The sequence below is a fragment of the Carassius auratus genome, unplaced genomic scaffold (assembly GCF_003368295.1).
Source record: "Carassius auratus strain Wakin unplaced genomic scaffold, ASM336829v1 scaf_tig00216437, whole genome shotgun sequence".
Classification (NCBI taxonomy): Eukaryota; Metazoa; Chordata; class Actinopteri; order Cypriniformes; family Cyprinidae; genus Carassius; species Carassius auratus.
This window is the reverse complement of record NW_020528572.1, coordinates 717,904-731,566: the sequence shown is the minus strand read 5'-3', so window position 1 is coordinate 731,566 and position 13,663 is coordinate 717,904. Positions and strand designations below refer to the sequence as shown.

At 37.8% G+C, this 13,663-nt stretch overlaps 1 pseudogene; it reads left to right on the top strand.

The window, feature by feature from the left end:
* The first annotated feature begins 1,725 nt into the window (after window positions 1-1,725).
* Window positions 1,726-13,663, top strand: part of LOC113098220 (serine/threonine-protein kinase N1-like) — a 38,377-nt pseudogene continuing 26,439 nt past the window's right edge.

Here is a 13,663-nt window from a genome sequence, read left to right as displayed (position 1 = left end):
GTACTTACTATAACCATATTTGTATTTCCGCGCCAGTTGTAGTTACGCTCTCCATGACCATATTTGTATTTCCTCAACCGTTGGAAGACCACACATGACCGTATTTGTATTTCCAATTCTGATCCTGCTAGGACCACAAAAAGTATTCTATTTAAAGGTAGTGTATGTAATTTTTGTTACACTGGTTCAAAGTCTCTTCACAGCATAAAAATAAATATATCAAATATATTTTATAAATATTATTATACAATCTTCATCTTCTATAGAAGGCTCGACCATAAAATAATTTCATTAGGTCAAAAACCAATGATTGGAATGTCCTGTCATCCTAGGTCAAAAACCAATGATTGCAATGTCCTGTCAACCTATGTATTTGCATACCTCTGCGCAGCCAATAGGAGAGTTTGGGGCATGGCTACTGTGGCAGGCTGAGCCAGAGGGTGTTCAGTATATACAGGTGCTGGTCATATAATTAGAATATCATCAAAGTTTATTTCGCTAATTCTATTAAAAAAGTGAAACTTATATATTATGTTCATTCATTACACACAGACTGATATATTTCAAATATTTATTTCTTTTAAATTTGATGATTATAACTGACAACTAAGGAGTATCTCAGAAAATTAGAATATTGTGAAAAGGTTCAATATTGAAGACACCTGGTGCCACACTCTAATCAATTAAAAAATGCAGTCTTGCAACATTGTAATTGTGTTATATATCATATGATCAAAAGTTATACACACACACTTTTGGTCTTCACACCCACTTTAACAATAGGGAACAAAAAGACAAGTGGTTAAGTGGAAAAATTAACCATGGTTTTATTGTAGTAAAAGTGTAGTAACCATGTTTGTTTGGCTTAGTGATTGCCATTTGTATAACCAGTTTTACTACAGATACCATGTTAAAACTATGTTAATTCTAGTAAAACTATGATTAATTTGTGGTTACCATGGTTTAACTACCGTAGTAACCATGTTTTTTTGGTTTTATTTGTATTACGTTACCTCCTACGACATCAGCTTGAATGCCACTTTTGTGTGCATACATATGAAAGCAAGTGGAAGCCAGAGATTACCGTGTATAAAGTTTTAAATATGGACACTATTCTTACACAAATCCATCGGTTCACTTCAGAAAGGCCATAAGTAAACTCACCGAAACCGCGTGGATCACTTTTATGATGGATTTATGCAGTTTTTACCTCAAAACCTCGACCCCCATTCACTGCCATGATAAATTTGGGAGAGCCAGGACCATTTTTTTTTATATATTTCCTATTGTATTTGTCTGAACGAATGAAGTCATATACACCTACAGTAGGATGGCATGAAGAGCAAATCGTTTTTGTTTTTGTTTTATTTTAGGGTGAACTATCACTTTAAGTTTGATTTCATGGGGTCTTTAAGAGAAAATAAAGAGTCCTTGCGAACTCAAGAATACTATCATATTTAAGATTTTAATATAATTCTTAGTTGTTTTAATAAATTTGGTCTTAGATGAATTTGCTCATTTAAAAGCGTATGTTTAATAAATAACATTATTTTAGAAACACCCGCTCTAACCTTTGAACCTATGCTTTGAACATATACTTTGCAGTGTGAATCAACAGTTTTGAAACGATGTCTGCCACGAGCCACGAGAGAGCGATGAAACCAAATTAATTTGCTTGTGGACACACAATGCGAGGTCACGTGACCGTCCACATCGCTCGCGCCCGGGGATAGTGAACGACCCTGCCGCGCGAGAGAGCGATCATCACTGGCGCGAGCCGCAGAGAGCCAGGCGGCGACAGTATCTCTTACAGAGCAGCAGATTGCTGTATTATTCACCGGCTGTGAATGTGAGCTCCTCGGGCCTCGATTGATGATCAGACAGCAGTTGAACTGAATAGACTCGTCGGTATATTCCGGTGATGAATTGAGAAGAAAAGCTGAACACTTTTGACCAGTTGCCCTGCCCAGTGCGGTGCATGTATGCAGCTGTATCGAGCTCCGGCAGAACTACTCCAGGACGCTATCATGGAAAAATACACGCCACTTTCCTGCAAGCTGTCGAGATGTCAGTGGATAGTCTGAATGGACGTTGTAATTTATATAGCTGATGCTTTTATGTCATGTTTCACGTGCAGTTGTTTTATTGTGCATTGAAGGAACGCGCATAATAGCTTCGGTTATGCCCAGATGACAAGGTGCCTCTGGTCTGACAGTGATGCAACAGTATTTATTACATGCACAGAGTTTTAATAAGCTGTTCAAGCGCTGCTGGATCTTAAAGTGTTGCATTGAGAGCTAACAGAAGAATAGACTCTCGTCGGTCGCTGCGACTCTAGGAAGAGGGGGAATTTGGGTGTCCTGACTCAAACGACAATCCAGAGACAACAATGGCAAATGACTCCATCCAAGTAAGTTGTTTGCTAAAACCTCCCACGTGTTTCATTATACTAAAAGAATCCCATGGATTTGGGAGACCCAACAGATGCATTCACTTTTACTAAACCCATCTGAATGGCGTCCCCCATCCACTCTTCATCTGAGGGGTCTTTTCTCTTCCATTATAGTGTAAAGGGGCATTATCTTTTGCTGAACACAGCCAAAATGTTTGGGTTGTACACTAAATATACGGCAATTCGTCTGGAAAGTCCTGTTGAGCTTGATAGCTCGAGTTGTTTTGTGACCTGCTCTGTGTTAAACAGCAATATTTATGGTTTCTCTAACACTCATCATGGTGGTTTGCCAGAATATTGTTCATATGAAATCTTATTGAACTGAAACATAAATAATATGAAGACAAAGTTAAGGCCTTGTGTAGATAATCTTTGTTCTTTTATGACTTCTGGAACGTGTTTAAAGAACAGGTTTATCTGTCTGTCTATTTATTGTTAATTAAATATAAGCTAGCACACTTAGGTTATGTAACATGGGCACATATGCTGACGAGATCTTTTGGGAAAGTGTCATAAGCAGTTTAAAACACATGTATAACAAAAAGCTTTAAAATAGTAATGTGTGTCTCCATTAACTGGACTAGTTATAGTCAATATATCAGCCAGGCTGACTGGTAATTTTCAGCAGATTAATTAAATAGCCAACTACACCAGTAAACAGAAGCGTTCTACCTTGTCATTTTTTAAATCTACTGTATCTTGAATTTAGTAAATTTTGTGTATGTAATATCGTACATTTTTCACAGTAAAAATTAATATGCAATTGCCATTGAGCTTTAAAGGGATACTTAACTTCACCCCAAAATGAAAATTCTGTCACTGTTTACTCACTTTCATGTTATTTCTAAAACTGTTTACACTGGTGCGTTTTCATTTAAAAATGGCATTTTCAAAATTCTCAGCAAAACTAGCAAAAGTTATGCATTTTTAAAACCATAAAGCACTAGTGTAAATGTAGTCTTACTTTCTTCTGCAAACACAAAAAAACGTTGGTAACCAAATACTTTTGGGCATTATTAACATTTGTTTGGACAAAGAACACTTTACTTTATGTTCTTTTAAGAAAGTAAGTCATACAGGTTTAAAACAAGATGATGGTGAGTAAACGATAAGAAAATATTAAACTTTAGTTAATTGGAATTAGAAATCGTAACATCATAAAAATTTGGTGGATTTTAAAAAGAACTTACGTGAACCATCTAATTTGGTTATTTGAATAATCTGCTGAAACTGACCGAATGCTACAGGGCACCAATGTTTTATCAGTTCAGAAATTCTGTATATTAGATGTACGAGACAATACAGCTGAATGTTTGCTGCCAGAAGTGACCAAAACAGAATGGAAAACACCAACAAAGTGGTATTCATACACAAATTCACATAAAGTGTCTCTCCTACACAGTTACATCTCACAGTGTGGACTGCCTCACGCACACACTCATGTCCACACATGGGATGACTCAGCAAGAACAGTCATCAGGAATGTGAATGTGATTATGTCAGCGACTAAATGACAACAGCTGGTTCACATAATAAGCATAATATTTTTAGTTTGTTTTAGAGCTCCGCCAGGTTTCAGTTTCATAGATGTGATGATCTTATCTTTCTTATCCTCACAGCGGGAGATTCTGTACACAGATGCATCTCACAACCTCCTTGCTGACAGAATCTAACACTTTATTTGCTCACTAGATTACTAGTTCACAGATGGAGCTGACAGATCTTAATGTTATGTGCTAGGCTAGCATGTTCTGCAAAGCCTTTATCCCTGTGAACTCATGTGTCCTGGTGTGTATCTGTGTGTTTTATTAAGTAAGTTCCCAGCCCTCTACGCATTAGGCCAGCTTAATGGAGTTTGAAAAGAATGCCAATTCCCTGTTTCCTGTCCTGTCTTTACTTCCCTGGCTTTTAACACAATTGCATATTGTTTTTTTTAGTACATACCATCAGCAAATCGATGTGCCTGTATGGGGGTTAATAGAATTAGGTACACAGTCTACCTGTTTGGCTTCGTTTTATGTATTTTTGTATTGATGGATATTTGCAGTTCATTTTATAGTAAGCCATTTAGTGCAATGAAGGAGTAGTTCACCCAGAAATGGAAATTGTCATCTTTTTATTACTTAATGTCGTTTAATTTATGTTTTTTTTCTTTCATAAATGTATGCCCTTAAAAAATCATATCCATAAATTATAATTTTGGGATCCCCAAAGAATCCTTTAGTGAACAGTTTGTGAAAGAACCATCATTTTCTTAATTTTAATAACTTTTTGCTTATTCAAAGAATCTTTTTACTCTAAATAACTTTTTATCCAATGGAATGGTTCCATGGATGTTAAAAAGTTAGTTCACCCAAAAATGAATTTATTAATTTCTCACCCTCATGTCGTTCCAAACCCATACATCCTTGTTCAACTGTAATTTTACGAACATACGAGAATACTTTTTGTGTTCAAAGAAAACAAAAATAACAACTTTATTCAACAATTCATCTCCTCCGTGTCACCCTTCTGTCGTTTTGGAGAGTATCACGATGCATGCGCATGCTATGATCTAAACGTAAACAACGTACTGTAAGCTCATACTTTGATCTGAACGTAAAAAAATATATAAAAATTATCTTCATTTGTGTTCCTAAGATGAACAAATGTCTAACAGATTTGGAACAACATGAGGGTGAGTAATTAATGATATAACTTTCATTTTTGGGTGAAATATTCATTTAATTGTTCTTCATGGAACCATCATTGCTAATATAGAACCTTTAATTCTTAAGGGTGGTAAGAAAGACTACTTTTTTTGTTGGTTCCAACATTTAGTATAGTTAATTTGGATTTCACTTGGTGAGGATTGCTTAGAGATGAGCCTGCCAAGAGTGTATTGTCAGTATCTTGTCTGTTTTTCTGCTGGCCAGAAAAGTTATTGCTGAGCTCTGATTGGCTGTGGTGTGTTTGGCTGATGGGGCAGTTTTGGAGGGGATCAGGAGGGCATGAGACTGATGCTCAGGCATAATGGAGTCCATTGTGTTACCACAGCTCCAGAACGTATTCACCAATGACTTAATGTTGTGCTCTACCGCCACACCCTCACCCTATTTACTGACCCCTGCTAGTGTGTGTGCTGGTGACTCACTGCTGTCATGTTTGTGTTGACCTCCTAGGGCAACTTTAAGTCATTGTTTAAGCCTCGGATTGGGCTAACTTGTATTTACCTAATGGTTTCTTTGTGCAACCATCTCCCGATACTGTTGCTGTGGTGTAACATGTATATCAGTGCATCCCTGCACTTCCACTTTATCCAGTGAAGAGGATACCAATGTATTCATGTTTTTAAACTAATAAACAGCTGGTTTAATACTCGGGCGGTAGGCTAAGAAACTCAATCGCTTCCCTCCCCATTTTTTCCCAAAGTTTAAAACAGCTGCATTTTCTCATGACCTCATGAATGCAAACTTTGGCCATGTGTTCCATAGCCTTGTTTCCGCTCCAGCTCCTCCCCTCTCTGACATCATCAGTTCTGTTGCCATGATGGGTTCTGCTCATTATCCAGTGTTCTGTAGCATTAGAGCAGCTTGCACAACTGTTCCATTACCAAAACTACACATCCATTATTTCAAAGCCTTGGGCTAGTTCTCCATACATTGATCTTGAAGTACTCAACTACTTACTAAATGCTCTCTTTCTCTTATCTAATCTAATTGTTCATTTTGGTTTAATTGCTTGCTTTGTGATTCAGGAAGAAATGTCAATAATGTGCACTCTTAAAATTGGTCCTCTATGTGTGTGTTATTTGAATTTTTTATCAGTGTGTTAATTTCCGATTTTTATAAAGCAATTAAAAACCATGTTTCTTGGTTCAATGCAGGAATTTCAATTTGACTCGCCCTGTGAAATCATTTATTTGGAAGCCATCCTGCTAATACATCCCAAAGCGATGAATATTTAATGCTGTGAAAGCTAGCATACTCTGCAGAAAGACACATCCTCCCCTCCCATCCACATGGCCTGTTGCTCTTTGTCTGCGAGAGCATGCAACAGTTAGGGTGTTGTAAACTGATCCGCAGGGTGTAGTAGCTGTTGTAATCTCTCTCTCTGCTTCTATCTCTCTCTCTTCCCCCCTTCCTCTTTGTGAAACACCAGCTGCTCTGCTTCTCCCCCTCCTTCACTCCAAAACTCCCCTCTCTGTCTGTCTCTCCCTTTATCATACCGGTCAGCTCTCTGTCACTCCCCCGGCTCTCTTAAGCCCCTTTCACACTGCCATTCCGGCAAATACAGGGGTAAAGTGTTCCTGTAATTGTTCCCTGGTCGCTAGATTTGGCACTTTCACACTGCCAGTGATGACCCGGTATATGTGTGTGCTTTCACACACAACCCTTGAAGATCCCGTAACGACACGTGACATCAGCGCGTGACGTGTAATGTACGAGTCGACAATGCTTGGCACGTTATACTTTAACTGAAGCAAGCGAACGATCTCGGCATCAGCGCGGAAAGTGAGGAACTAACTGATCTCTGCTTCATTACTGTTTGCACATGTGTTTTCGTCGCGAATGTTGATCTTTCTTCAAAACAGCCGGTAAAAGAGTCGCGCGATAACGCGCGTCATCACTTCGATACGGAATTAGATCTGGCTTTTGTTCACACAGCGCTCGTTCCGGATCGATTACCGCAATGTTACTATGTCCCCGACCCGGGTTCGATTCGGTAATCAATTCCTGGACGTGGTTGCTTTCACACAGAAGGCGACCAGGCAATGTTACGGGAATATTGCGGGTCCGACGTGCAGTGTGAAAGGGGCTTTAGATTTCCAGGCTCAATTTAGGATTCAGGCACTCTCTTTGGAGATCGGATTGCTCTGAGAGAATAAACTGAATTTGAGCCTGAATTTCAGGGGTTTTCCCTCTCTTGTGTCCCTAACAAAAGATCATCATTGTAGTTTACTGAATCATTCTGTTAATTTAGGGATGATTATGTCAGTTTTTGTGAAGTATAGAGCAAATGAAGTAGTTGTAGATGGATTAGTTTTATGGTTAGGATTTTTAAATTAATTTGTTTGGGTCAGTACTTCAGATTTGTACTTACCCTTTAAATATTTTCACTGACCTCATCATGATTTGATTTTATCTTATTTTATATGGAAAAAATAAATGTACAGTTTATTTACATTTATATGTATGAGTAAAACATATTTTTTGTTATATTCAGTAAACAACTGATGACATTTCTTCCCAATTATAAATAAAAATGTTGACATGCATGACATGACAATTGGTCAAAATTACAAAAAAAGAACATTTTTGGATTTTAGATTTTTACTTTAGGAAGAATTAAGAAATCAATATTTGGTGGAATATAGGGATGGGCGTTTTCCGCAAATATCACATTCGAATATTTGAGCTCACAAAAAACGAATATTCGAATATTCGTTTATATAAATTAAGTTTTATCAAATGTTATTTTTCAGCAACATTTATTGTTTCCTTCATTTTGAAAAAGCTTACATACAATAAGCTTGAACATTACACATCGTGTTTTGTAGCTGAAAAAATGCATGCAAACAAACAAAAGTACAGATAAAAAAAAAAAAAAAGTGAACAAAGAAAAAACGTAAAGCAGCCTGCAGCAATTAGGCTTTTGTAGAACGTAGCCTACACTTAACTTTGAAACTTTTAAACTGTCATTAAATCTTTTTTGCTTTTTTTTTTCTATTGTTTTAAATGTTCTTGTTAAGAAATATAAGCATGTAAACATGATTGGGGGAAAGTCGGCTCCTTAGTCTGTTAACAATATGGCCGGCCGCGGAGAAAACGCACTCTGACGGCACAGACGTTGTCGGGACTCACAAATAACGGTGTGCTAAGAGACTAAGTTTTGTGAAGCGTTTCGTGTTTTCGTTTCACCACTGAATGGGATCTTCATCTGGTGGAATACATGGCTCCAGCAAGAACTGTTCCCACTCGTCTCGGCTGGACTCTCTGTAATCATCGCTGAAGAACTGGCTCAGCCTTTTCCGACGAGTGGGCATTGCATCCTCTTCATCGTTGGTGGCGCACCACTCGCATCAAGGAAAATGTTATGATAATGTTCAAAAAAGTTTTTTTTTTCTTACTTCTCTCATGTTATCATCGAGAAACCTGAGATGTTTGTGCCCGAGGGTCTAGGGCAGACATGAGAAGAGGAGTTTACTCTGCATTCTCCAAGTTAGCAGTGTTTATTCGTTGCTTGAGACATGCCGCAACAATGTTGTTGAACTCGTTCACGTTCTGTGATTCTCCACGGCATATTTGAAGTACTGTAGAAGACCGCAGTTCTTAGGGTTCGTCTTCTGAGTGCTCAAATTCATTATTTCCAATGTAGGCGCACGGTATGCACGCTCATAATGGAAGTGACGCGGTCGTGATGCGCATGCGGTGCGACGCACCCGTTTTTTCCAGGAGCGTCCGCACAGCATCGAGTAAAAAACATCTCAACTTTTCAGAATGCTGCAAGTGCACCGCAGGTCATGTGACAACTAAACATTCAGCTTCATCCTTTCCCGTAACAACGTTGAAAGCTCATAGATCATAGCTGTATATGGATTGCCATTTTGAAATAAATTTAGTAGCAGAGCTATTGAAAGTGATTTTTTGTGCTGCAAATCCATTTATCCTTTGCTGAAATTTCCACGTCTTCATGGAGAGAGTGCGTAATTGTTGCTTAGCAATGGCAGACGCCTCAGAAGAGCTTATGCCCGATCGCTTTGGAAAGATGGAGAAAGCGGCGCGCCTATCGCTTTCCACGCGTTTTTAGGGGCGATATTTGAACGGCCCCTTATTCATTCATTAATTATTTTTGCTTGCATACATCTTCAAATATATGGAAGCATATGGGTAGCATTATTCAATTTGGGATGTAATATGCAAAATGACAATGCAATATGTAAAATGGCAATGCATTTCTGTATTTACATTTACATTTTCCAATACATTTGTGCAACGTTTGGTGCAAAATGAAAATGAAAATTAAATTACATAATTTTCATTTGCCATTTCCTACACCAGTTTTAATATGTAAAATGAATATTAATTTTAACGCTTTATAAGTTGCAAAATTAAAATGAAAATGTATTACAGAAATGATTAGATATGTCTAACATGTTAAAGCAAAAACTGTGGCAAAATGATCATTTAAATGCTATTTTTCTTAAATGCATTAACACTCACAGTCAAGACACTTACCGATTGCATTTTCATTCGGTGTCCCGCAATGAATGTAGCAAAACTCAATGTACACATTGAAAATGCATTCCGAGCCGATCACGTGTCCCCGCCCTCGCGCCACGTTAATCATTGTGTGAACAAGGCGGGGCTTGCAGAAGGTCAAGAGACTCAAGTCTCAAGAATAAGATTCAATCAAGTGAGACAACATGGACAAGACAGTTGGTCCGTGTATGTTTTGATCATTTCGGTTTATGGCTTCAATATTTCATTCGGACTTGTGGGCGGAGCTGAAACGCTGCTTTCATCTGATTGGTCGAATCGGATCGGTTTTCATTTGACAGCCTTCAGCTCGGTGTTGTCATTCTTTCAGGCAAAATAAGAGTCAGTGCCAGTGAAGCACTGAAATGTCTGAAACTACGCTCACTGTTAATTAGCATAATATTTGAATCAGATGTAGCTGGGCACATAATTCGTGCTGCTGAGACCTGCAAATTATTTCTAGGTTGTAGTATTGTATGATTATTGTCCCACTGATAAATACAGTGCAAATAGTTCTGTCCCTTTGGATAACAGTGAAGTGGAAATTAAAATCAATAATAGACTGAACAGTCCCATGTCTTTAACATTTACCACTCTCATCTTTTAAGTCATAAGGCACTAGGTATGTGTGTGTGTGTGTGTGTGCGTGTGTGTGTGTGACATTAATAAATAAAAATGAATATAGTTACATTTCTAAATAAAAATAGTAAAATTAGCTCTATGCTGCTCAGTGCTCCTGTAGCCTACCCCAGAGCGCCCTCTCGCGGCTGTAGACGGTAATGATTCTCTTGGTCTTGAATAAATGTGACATATAGTCCAGTGCGACTTATATATGTTTTTTTCCTCGTCATGACGTATTTTTGGACTGATGCAACTTATACCGAAAAATACAGTTAACATTATTATTATTATTTATTATGAGAGTAATTGACACAGACTAGAACTTTAATGTTTCACCCAATTCAGCTCATATCTTTAGACTCGTCTGACTGGTGTTGCTTGTATAACTGTCCAGACTTACCTTCCCAAAAAATCCTATTTAATTTTATTTCATAAATTTAACTATATTTATTTCCACTTTACTGTTATCCAAAGGGACAGAACTATTTGCACTGTTTTTATCAGTGGGACAATATTCATACAATACTACAACCTAGAAATAATTTGCAGGTCTCAGCAGCACGAATTATGTGCCCAGCTACATCTGATTCAAATATTATGCTAATTAACAGTGAGTGTAGTTTCAGACATTTCAGCTGAAGGCTGTCAGATGAAAACCGATCCGATTCGACCAATCAGATGAAAGCAGCGTTTCAGCTCCGCCCACAAGTCCGAATGAAATATTGAAGCCATAAACCGAAATGATCAAAACGTACACGGGCCAACTGTCTTGTCCATTTTCTCTCACTTGAGTCTCTTGACCTCCTGTAAACCCCGCCTTGTTCACGTAGTGATTGACGTGGCGCGAGGGCGGGGACACGTGATCGGCTCGGAATGCATTTTCAATGTGTACATTGAGTTTTGCTACATTCATTGCGGGACACCGAATGAAAATGCAATCGGTAAGTGTTTTGACTGTGAGTGTTAATGCATTTAAGAAAAATAGCATTTAAATGATCATTTTGCCACAGTTTTTGCTTTAACATGTTAGACATATCTAATCATTTCTGTAATACATTTTCATTTTAATTTTGCAACTTATAAAACGTTAAAATTAATATTCATTTTACATATTAAAACTGGTGTAGGAAATGGCAAATGAAAATTATGTAATTTAATTTTCATTTTCATTTTGCACCAAACGTTGCACAAATGTATTGGAAAATGTAAATGTAAATACAGAAATGCATTGCCATTTTACATATTGCATTGTCATTTTGCATATTACATCCCAAATTGAATAATGCTACCCATATGCTTCCATACAAATATGCCGCGGAGAATCACAGAAAGTGACCAAATTAGGTTTTATTGTGAAATTTTTTTTTTTGCGAAATTCGAATATCATTTTTATTTATCAAATATTTAGAGCAGATCGAATATTCAAATGTTCGACTATATGTGCACAACCCTAGTGGAATAGCCCTGATTTATAATGAAGACAAACGAAAACATTTGTTATTTTGACCAACTGTATGTATATACAGTGGTTGAAATAATTATTGAACAGATCACCATTTTTCTGAATAAATATATTTCTAAAGGTGCTGTTGACATGAAATGTGTAACAACCAGAGTACCCCATACATACAAAGAAAACAAAACATATAAGTTCAGAAATTGTGTAATAAAATGGAATGACACAAGGAAGAAGTATTTTGCAGTACCAACTACTGAAATGTATTTAATACTTTGTACAAAAGCATTTGTTGGTAATGACAGCTTAAAGACTCTTCCTGTAAGGAGAAACTAGTCGCACGCATTGCTCAGGAGTGATTTTGGTCCATTCTTCCACGCAAACAATCTTTAAATCTTTACAGTTCTGTGGGCCTCTTCTATGAATCCTGATCTGTTGTTATTTCCATAGATTTTCTATTTGATTCAAGTCAGGTGACTGGCTGGGCCATTCTAGCAGCTTTATTTTCTTTTTCTGAAACCAATTGAGAGTTTCCTTGGCCCTTGTTTCATCTTCGTCATCCTGGTACTGTAGGTGTTGGGACTGAAGCAGCTGATATTAATTTCCACTGACTAGGGGCAGGATTGCTTTCTGATTACTGAAAGATTTCAGCTGGTGTCACAACTACAACTATAGTGTAACTCTTTGGCAGCTAGGAATTCATGGTTGCTTGCGTGACTGACTATTATGAGTCATTTCCACAAAAATCAACAAAACTTTGTCTATCTTAGACAGAATGAATGAATATTCAGTACATGACCGAAAAACAAGTGACATGTATAGCACATGATCAATTAATGTATACTGGATTGGCACAATAGTGAAAGTGACATGACATTCAGCCAAGTATGGTGACCCATACTCAGAATTCATGCTCTGCATTTAACCCATCCAAAGTGCACACACACAGCAGTGAACACACACCCGGAGCAGTGGACAGCCATTTATGCTGCGGCGCCCGGGGAACAGTTGGAGGGTTCGGTGCCTTGCTCAAGGGCACCTAAGACATGGTATTGCTGGCCTGAGACTCGAACCCACAACCCTAGGGTTAGGAGTCAAACTCTCTAACCACTAGGCTACGACTTCCCCAATAGGTCAACTAACCATTCCATCAGCTGGCCTAAAACTCACCCCGGGTCACTGGGACATCCATTGCTGATTTAGCAGATGGCTGATCTAATGCCTACAAATAAAATAATTTAATGATAGCACATTAGACTTACACAATAAACACTAATCACCAACATTTGCACAAACACCTGAAAACACCAAAATGGTCATTATACATTGACAAAGCTTTTAATAGTTTTTGGAACTTTAACACAAACACTTTTTGCAAATATTTGTTTTGAAGTTATTAGGTGAAGAGGAATTCGTTCCAACTCTAGTCACACCTCAGTTTGTAAGCATATTACACACATTTACAGTGGAACATGCAAGAGAGTTTATTTAACAACATTTAGGTGGTTGACATTCCCAGGAGACCTTTTGTAACTGAGTACAGTACAGTAGTTCGTTTATGTATTTGTCATTTTCTGTTTCTGTTCCTTATAAAAGTCATTTACCTGTCAAGACCACAAATTTTCTTTTTGCCTGCAAGTTGAGAAGCGACATTTTAGAAAAAACTTGTTAGTAATGTTATGTGACGGAAAAGCTTCGCTTCTTTTTTGTCTGTCACTTCAGAAAGGAGGACGTGCACACGCCTTCCTGTGTTTGTGTACATGACCACTGTGTGTGTGTGTGTGTGTGTGTGAGAATTTGAGAAAGAGAAAAAACTTCTCCAGGTCAGTGTGTCTCAGCCCAGTCTCTTGACACTGGGTGGGTCTAGAGTTTTACAAGCTACTTACTTCTACATAA